We start from the raw sequence: 9,658 nt of genomic DNA, 5'->3' as shown, positions 1-9,658 counted from the left end.
AAATATCGTCAGCAATGTTCATATTTTGATGATATTATCTTTGCATTGTAAACGTGAAATCTGAGGATTTACAGGTTAGGCTAATTTTTGACTTGTATTTTGATTTAAAATATTACTAAAAATTTTCACCTTTGGTTGTAGCTGCAGTTCTATCATAATCCAAATTTTAAATGAGGCTGTCCCCAGATTTTACTTAGAGTAAATAGAAGAGTTGGGATTAAAAATGATTCTCTGGTATCTTCATTGGCTGAAGATTTCAAAAAGAAGCACTTTAAAGCAGGGGGTAATGTGGATAATCATAATTCTGGTTTTGTGGCTAACGCTAGTGGAGAAAGTGCTTTTTAACCTACTGCAAATTTTAACATGCCTCTAATAAGAAGGCCCTCTACCACCCAGATAATTGGTGATACAACTACCCTTATCAGAGGTGATTTTTCTCCTCCATCATCAAGGTCAGTTAGACCAACAGAACAAATTGCAGTGGATCAACGTGCTATTTTAAATGAGTTGACCACTGTCCACTGGCACTATCAATGCAGCTAAACTGAAGCAAATGGCCGTGTTGTGAACTTCATTACAACTAAATATTCTACTTCTCTGTACAGCATATTGTCTCCCATACAGAGCAATTATTTTGGACTGATGGTGGAGCCTTATACTTTTCCAAATAGATATCACAACATATCTGTCAATGAAGGTCGTTTTTATAAACTTCAACCTGGGAGCAACCCACGGATTCTAGTGCCAGTGATAGCTGATACATCAGCTACCTCTCTTTCAAGGCCAACTCATCAGCCATCTTCAGTTTATGAACGTCATCCTAATTACAACTGATCTACCACAGGATTACCATATTATACAGGTAACAAAGATTAAAATGATGTTGAAAAATGTCGACAAATATCTGCCAATTTCTTGTTTGAACGATAAACATAGATGTGTAGCTGTATTTTCCTTTTATTTTTTAATAGAATTAAGAGTTAAATGGGGAGTAAGTTACCATTTAAAAAAAAAGAGATATTTGATATGATCATTTGATGAAACAATATGGGAGTAAATTTAAATAATTTCTTGTAAGGAAGAAGAGAAAATGGAAGAATTTGGAATAAGACTAAAACATGGAGAGTGGGAAAAGTACTAAATGGTTTCTGGTTCATACTGGAAAGTATTAAAAGTGTTAAGTTAGGATAGGTTGGAACAGTAGATAAATGCAGGTATCGGCCCAGGGATCATGGTCTCTATTATGTCATCCCTGGAATCATAAAGGTCACATGATGTAGTCTCAGATGGCACATTCAGCACGTGGTAGAATTTAAGAAGTAATTTTATCAATGGTCTTCTTTGCGCTGTTCTCAAAGCAATCGAATGGGTGCTTTCATTCCCTGCCCTCAAGATTCTACACTATATTTTCTAGTCAATAATTTATATTGCTTTTCTGTTCCAGCCAAAGGCCAGCTTACATCCTCAGGGTGGCACTTAATGCTTTTCCAACTCTAAGCCCACAAACTCAACTTAGTTTAGTCAGTTCTTTATAAATTGGCATCTGACTACCTTGGCATATCTTAATGTTTCACTGTATCTGGAGATACATCCAGGCAAATGCTTGTCAACTATTTTAGCTCCAGCCTCACCACTTTTGCTCCAGCTCATCCTTGGAAGTTGTGTGTCCTCCTTTTACCTACTTACACTTTTCCAGTCTCAGCACAGAAACCACCTCCTCCAGATGTTTTCTGTCTATCCCACTTTCCTTGTCTAACTTGTATACCAGCAAAGTAAGCACAGCACATGCCAAAGGAAGAATTTTACTATTTAGTGAAAGAAAAATACATGTTGACTTTAAGCAAAATCTACTTTCCTGAAACAACAAAACTCTCATGGTTTTCAAAATATTTCGTTATGGTCTTTACTCTTCACCACAAACTAGTTCTTTTCATAGTCCAAGGACTAGTAACTCAAGAGAGTAAGTGGAAGTAGGTACAGGAGAAAAAGTATTATTTTCTTCTTAATTCATGCCTCCAGAGGCCTAAAGCATTCCATTCCCATTTGCTGGAATTTTTCCTGTCTCTTCATCACCCACCCACCCCAAAATAGTTGATTCTCTTCCCCTTACCAATAACTATACTGACTTCTAATTAATTTACTTCTTAGAATCAGAAATTTACACAGAAGAGACAGTGCCATTGCAAATATTTAATGTATGTTTATACACCCCACATAAATTGTGCCCCTTCTAACTTTCACACAGGAAGCATCTTAGAGGTACTAGCCCGTTGGTTGGAGTGGTCATATTCAGTAACCCAATTGCAATCTAAAATGTGTGGAGTAGGAGGAAGTGAGGGTAGTGGAATTAAAGATTTATCTAACTGCAAGAACACCAAATTTCTGCAGATATTAGAAATATAAAATATTCATGGAAGACTCTGACTTTTTCCCATTATTTTAAAATTAAAGGTGAAGCATTTTCAGAATGTGAAATGCCCTGAAATGCTGGAAAAATTGTAGGCAAGTTCAGGGAGCCTAAGGCTTCTGCTCATAATCATGCAGTCAGTGTCAGCTGATAAGACTGAAATGGCAAGATTCAGTCCTGAAAATGCGTCACCAGTTGTGAAGAAAGCCTTTGATAATCTGGAGAAAAGGCAAATGGGCCAGGGTAAGCTGTAGCAACATCCCACCAATATGAAATTTACCAAGAGAAGAAAATAGCCCACTTGCAGCAGGAGAACTTTGGACAGCAGTGGTTTTTTCCTACAACAGAAATTTCAAGCTTTTAAGTTTGTGAGCTCAACTCTGATGGTGGCTATGTTTTTGCTTACATTAGCAGTCTGGGGTTCAGATGGGCTGGTTCAGCAGCTAGTTTCCAGGTCTCTTATCAGACAGTGGTTCTTACCACGATCATATTAGCAAGGTTCTATAATGAAAAGTGAAAAGCTACAGTTTACTTTCAAAATTAGAAATCCTAAATAAGAATATTGTTTATTTGTCCATCTGTAGTATTCTACCTTGCAAAAGCTAGACTATTGGCAAAAGTAGAAAAGTAGTCTGGTGTTTGAAAACTATTATCTGAGACCTGCCCACTGAATTCTTCCCACTAAGTACAACAAATATGTCTACCATTGTGTGTGTGTGTGTGTGAAAATGGATTGTTAAGCAGCAACTGTTTGTCTTATTTGAGTCATCAGTGAATTATTCCTCTGCATCTAGCAGAATCTCTGTGAGTTAAGAGTTTCACTGAGCCACCAGATTTCCTTCCAATCAGGGATAGGTAGTTTTTATTTCTCCCAGTATACTAATTGTTACCTGTTCATTGAATCCCAAGCTGATATTAGGGCCATTATAATGAACCCTTGAATTGGACTGAGGTATATACATTTTCCTGTCCCCAGAGCCCAGCACAGGACTGTGTCTCCTTTTTAATTTAAGCTTATGTCTAATTGTTTTTGTCTTATTCTCATTGTTGACACAATTTATTATGGCTTTGAACAGCCGTTGTCTTATTTATAGCAACTGAGCCACTGACTTATTCCCGTTCAACTAGAAATTGCAATAACCTTTCTTTCCTTGGACTACCTGGAATAGAGTGAGCGTAGTCATCATTTTGAAAGCAGTCCTCAGTCCTAATAATGCAGAACCTTTACAGTTCTTTGCCCAGCACTTGAGCGAAAATGTTTGTTGTGGATCACAGGGATTATACTCACATCCCCTGTTGCAACCATGAGAAAACACCACATTGTTATCCAAAATCAAGTCTTAGTCAGTATTGCATTCCCATTGCAAAACAGTTAAGAATTGTAGGAGTTCTGAGATTTTACCATGCTGAGATTTTTAGCAACCCAGCAGGTTCCTTTATTACAGATGCTGTCGTGGAGATGAGACTTTCGGTCAGAGACAGTGAACTTTATCACTCACAGCAAAAGCAGCCAGGGTTACAATTTGTTTCCATTCTCTAATCTTAGATGAATATACAGAGTGATATTTTGTTGCCTACAGAAGCAGTGGGCTTTTAACATGAAGAAAGTTTAAGGCATGACAAAACACTAATTTTATTAGTATCTTTATGTATAATTTATTAGAATCACTTATTTATTAGTATTTTTACCTAGGATAAGTTTATCATGACTCAAGATTTCTTGCTGCAAAAACAATCATGAGAAATGACATGGGAAAAATTGACCATTGGTTTTCCATTTTTTCTTCCACTTTTTTTTGAGATATAGTTGGCATAAAACATTGTGTAAGTTTACGTGCACAGGATAGTGATTTGATTTACAAGTATCATGAAATAAATATCATAGCAACTTTAGGGAGAATTCATTATCTCTTTTAGATACAATTTGAAAGAAATACAACTTGTCTTTTGGTTGTGATGAGAAACATTATGGTCTACTCTCTTAACAACATTCATTTAGCACATAAAGCACTATTAGTTGTAATTTTCATTTTACTATGGGACATCCTTACAACACGTTTATTTTATGGCTGGAGGTTTGTAGATTTTGAGTGCATTAATCAAATTCTCCTTTCCCAACCTCTGCCTCTGTTGACTGCAAGTCTAATTTTTTTCTATAAAAATGTTTCCTTGTTTTTGAAGTGTACTTTAATCTAAACACTGTGTTGGTTTCTCTTACACAACATACTGTTTGCAGTTTTTAATACATTTCAAGCTGCTCACCAGAATATACCTAGTTATGACTTGTTGCTATGTAAAGAAGTTTTATTGTTAATTACTAATACCCATACAGTATATTTCTTGTCCCTGACTCATTTAATTTGCAATTGGAAAATTTTCTCTCTTAATTTCCCTCAACTTTTTCTTTTCCTTACCCCATTTCCCTCCTTCTTGTGAACAACCTGTTGCTTTCTATAACTATAACTCCTTTTCTGTGTTGTTATGTTCATTTGTTTTAAATTCCACATATGAGTAAAATCATTCAGCATTTGTCATTCTGTTTCTGACTTATTTCACTTAGCATATTACCCTCTTGATCTACGAATTTGTTGCAAATGACAAGAAATTATTCTTTTTAGAGCTGAGTAATAACTCATTGTATTTTTATGTGTGTGTGTGCATATATATAGTGCATATAAATATATATTGTGTGTATGTATATATAAATATTGATAAATCTGCATTTAAGTTGGGTAGATATATATACTATAAACACACATGTTCTTTATCAATCATCTATTGATGAGCAATAAATATGCTTCTATATCCTGTCTATTGTGAATAATGTTGCAGTAAATATAGGTTTGAATTTATCTTTTCTAATTAGTGTTATCATTTTCTTGAAATAATTATCCAGATATGGAAATGTTGGTATATATTTCATTTTTAATTTTCAGATATATCTCCATGTTGTTTTCCACAGTGGCAGCACATATTTACATTCACTCCAGCAGTGCATCATGGTTGTTTTTCTTACATCCTCATGAACACTTATGTTTGTTATCTTTTTGATAATAGTCATTCTGACAGGAGTGACATAAAATCTCATTGTGTTCTGGACTTGCATTTTTCTGATGGTTAGTGATGTTGATCGGTTTCATATGCCTGTTGGTTGCCTTTCCCCCACTGTATATTCAATTTTTGTAATGGGATAAATGACCATAAGTGTCTGATTTCATTTTGAAGCATTCTTTGTGTTCCATTATTCTGTTTGTTCTGTGCCACTACCATATTCTTTTAATTCTGTAGCTTTTAATTGTAGTTTAAAATGAGGGACAGTGATACACCCTCTTAGTTCTTTGTCAAAGCGTTTGTGTTTTTAGTTTGTTTTCTTTTCTTTCTTTTTTTTAATTGATTTCAACTATTTTGTGTTTACATGTAAATTTTAGATTTATTTATTGTAAATTCTGAAAATGCCCTTGGTATTTTGATAGGCACTGAATTTAATTTGTTTATTTTCTTGGCTAGTACTGTCATTTAAAGAATTTATTTTCTCATCTACCAGCACAGTATATCCTTTCATCTGTTTGCATTATCTTCAATTTCTTTTGTAAATATTATACAGTTATCTGAGAACAGGTCTTTTAACTCCTTGGTTGGAAACATTTCTTGATTTTTTTTTGTTTTTTGTAATCCAGCTGTAAAAGTGATATTTCTCTCACTTTCTCTATCTATTAGCTTGTTGTTAGTGTGTAGAAATGCAAGTTTTCTGTATGTTAATTTTACATTCGGAAATTTTACCAAATGCGTTGATAACTCCTAGAAATTTTGTGGCACCATTTTTAGGATTTCTGTTTAAAGTATTTCATCTGCAAACAGATACTTTTACTCCTTTTCTTAATTAGTTATATTTTATTTACTTTTATTTTGGATAGCTATGGCTAGAATTTCCAGTACTATACTGAATAAAAGTGGTAAGAATGAGCATTCTTGTCTTCTTCCTTCTCTTATTGGGGATGCTTTCAGCTTTTAATCAGTGAGTGTCATGTTAGCTGAGTTCTTGTCATATATGACCTTAACTATGTTGAGGTATGTTTCTTTATACCCACTTTGAGGAGAAATATATTCTTAAAAAGATACCAAATTTGTCAAAACATTTTATGACTCTATTGATGTGACCATATAATTTTTATTCTTCAGGTTGTTAGTGTGGTGTATCATACTGATTAATTTGTGGGTATTTAATCAATTTTGCATCCCTAGAAAAAAATGGACTTATTCATATTGTATAATCCTCTGAAAATATTGTTTGATTTGCTAACAATTTAGTGATGATTTTGCATCTATGCTTATCAGTAGTATTTAATCTCTAATTTTTTGAGGTATTTGTTCCAGTTTTACTAGTGGTGTGATACAGAAATGTGGGGTAGAAAGCCTTCCTTCCTCTCGAAATTTTTGGAATACTCTGTGAAGTATAGGTGAAACCTCTTCTCAAAATGTTTGGCAGAAATCACCTGAGAATCTGTGTAGTCCTGTAATTTTGTTTCTTGGAAGATTTGGTTTAATTACATATTCAATTTCATTAGTGATAATCTGTTCATATTTTCTTTCTCATTCCATTCTGGAGATTAGTTCTTTCTAAGAAATTGTCCATTTCTTCTAGGCTTTCCATTTTATTGGCATATAATTTGTTGTATCATCTTATGATGCTTTGTATTTCTTTGAAATAAGATGTAACTTCTCATTCATCTCTGAGCTTATTAATCTGTAACTATCTTTTTTGCTCTTGTGTCTGGTTAAAGTTTATCAACTTTATTTATCTTTCAAAAGGCATTATTTAGTTTGATTATATGTTTCTATTTTAATCTTTATTTTATTTAATTATGTTCTGTCCTTTCAGCTGTCTTTCCTTCTAGCAAAAAGTTTGTTTATTATTTTCTACAACATTTGCTGGTAACTATATTTTATAAGAGAGAGATATTTCCTATTTGTATAAGTGGGATTATTTTGCTATAAGCATCCCTATTAATACTGCTTGTGCTATACCCCATGGATTTTGTTTTGGTTGTCATGTTTTATATATATTTTTTCTTTCAATTATTCAGCAATCCATTTGTTGTTAATATTGCATGATTTATCCTCCACACTTTAGTATTTTTCTCAGGTTTTTTCTTTTAGCAAATTTTCATTCTCACAGAATCCATAAGTTTCTTCAAAAAACAAAGAGAATAATACTAAAATTTATACATAAATCTGAAAGACCCAAATTTTCTAAAAGTATTTCGAAAAATGAACAAAACTGTGGGCATTACCCTCCCTGACTTTATAACATACTACAAAGCTACAGCAATCAATACATCAAAATATGGTACTTAAAGAAACACATAGATCAGTAGAACAAAATAAAGAGTCCAAAAATAAACCCGCACACCTAAGGTCAATTAGTCTACAATGAAGGAGGCAAGAGTATACAATGGAAAAAAGGCAGTCTCTTCAACAAGTAGTTCTGAGAAAAGTAGACAGTACATGTAAAATGAAGATGTAAGAGCACTTCCTTCCAAAGTATAAAAAATGAGGTAAAAATGGATTAATTTCCCAAATGTAAACACAAATTTATACAATTTCTGACCAAGAACAGGAGCAGAAGTGACTCTGAGATAAATCATAGCAATGTTTATTTTTGATTTGTCTTCAAATTTCAAGCATAAAGGAAAACTAACAATTACAGTTTTTAGTTTACTGAGGAAAAAATAGATGTATTATGTGACACAGGGATTCTAATTCTTGTATATGTGTGATGTGCAAAACCTTTTCCAGAGCAAAGGAAACCTTCAACAAGACATGATATCAGACAGAATAGAAGGAAAAATTTCAGACAATGAGACCAACAAGATGTTAATATTCATAATATATATATAGCATATTAGACAAAATATTTAATAAACAAAGACCCCAACTTAAAAACAGTTGAAGGATCTTCATGGAAACTTTTCAAAAACAGACATGTGGATGATTTTCATGCACATAAAAAGAAACATATTGTTGGTATTCATTAGGAAATTAAAAATCAAAACCAGAATGAAACATAATCTCACAACAACCAAAACGGCTTTTAATAAAAACTCTACAAATGACAAATATTAATAAGAATATCAATAAGAGGGAACCCAGGTGCACTGTTGGTGGAAATATAAATTGATGCATCCACTATTATAAAAGTGTGGACAGTGCTAAGGAAACTAGAAATAGAAACATTATATGTAGCCACAATTCCAGTTTTTGTTATAAATCTGATAAAAATGAAAACATTAACTTTAAAGGATAAATTACCCACAGAGTTCTTAACATCATCATTTATAGTAGCCAGGGATAGAAGCACAACTCAACTGCCTATCAACAGATGATTGGCTCAAGTAGATGTGAGATATAGATAACATAATAAATACTAAGTCATTGTCATATTAAAAAATAAAACTCTACAATTTGGAAATATGTGAGTGGACCCAGAGATTATTGCACATAGTAAAATAAGTCATACAGAGAAAAACACACTATGTTGTCACTTAAATGAGGAAAATAAAGATATAAGAGAAATAATCATAAAAAAACAGAAACAGAATCACTTATATATGTGTAGTGTACCAAGTAGTGGTTTCCTGTGGGGACAGGGAAGAACGATGGAGAAGACAGAAATGTGCAAGATACTGGTAATAAATTAGAAAACCAAAAGGGCTATATTTACAGCACAGAGAAATATTTTAATAATTTAATTGATTTTAAAGATGTTATATGGATATATTATAGTAAAATGTGTATGTGGGTGTAAAAAACATTGAAGAAAAACCCCAGGAAAAACAAAATATTTTGTAGTTCTATGATATTAAGGGATGTGATTTGTTCACTTTCTTTACTGTTCTTATAATGTCCTTAGTAGAATTTAAGCTTTCATTTGAAAAAGTATATACTTTTAAAAGTGACATAAGTTTAAATTATTTTTGTCTCTCCCCTTACATCTACAGTCAGTAAAGCATTCACATCTGAAGAAAAATAACTACAACACAAAGCAATAATCCAGAAGGCATGTGAACAGGTAAAGTTTGATGGACTAAAATACACAAATGAGGCTGAACTAAGGGAAGAGCAGATTTGGTGTCTGCAACCAAGGCCCACTGACTAAGATATCTTAGTCCACAAGTTCAGAGAACCCAGTAGAAACAGAGTCACAGTGGTTCGCACAGATTCGACCTCCAAGTTCACCAGTGCTCATGGTCA

General features: G+C 33.2%; 1 long non-coding RNA gene across 6 annotated transcripts in view; it reads left to right on the top strand.

Annotated features, from left to right (window-relative positions):
• The first annotated feature begins 605 nt into the window (after window positions 1–605).
• The window catches only part of LOC140692861 (uncharacterized), a 35,035-nt gene continuing 25,982 nt past the window's right edge, over window positions 606–9,658 (top strand). For all 6 annotated transcript variants that reach the window (XR_012068468.1, XR_012068470.1, XR_012068472.1 and 3 more), the window contains exons 1-2: window positions 606–862; window positions 9,406–9,476. This is a non-coding gene — a long non-coding RNA (uncharacterized lncRNA). The remainder of the gene's footprint in view (window positions 863–9,405; window positions 9,477–9,658) is intronic.

This window comes from Vicugna pacos, unplaced genomic scaffold (genome assembly GCF_048564905.1).
Source record: "Vicugna pacos unplaced genomic scaffold, VicPac4 scaffold_18, whole genome shotgun sequence".
NCBI classification, from domain to species: Eukaryota; Metazoa; Chordata; class Mammalia; order Artiodactyla; family Camelidae; genus Vicugna; species Vicugna pacos.
Note: the sequence above shows the minus strand (reverse complement) of the source record. Positions and strands in the feature narration are given on the sequence as shown.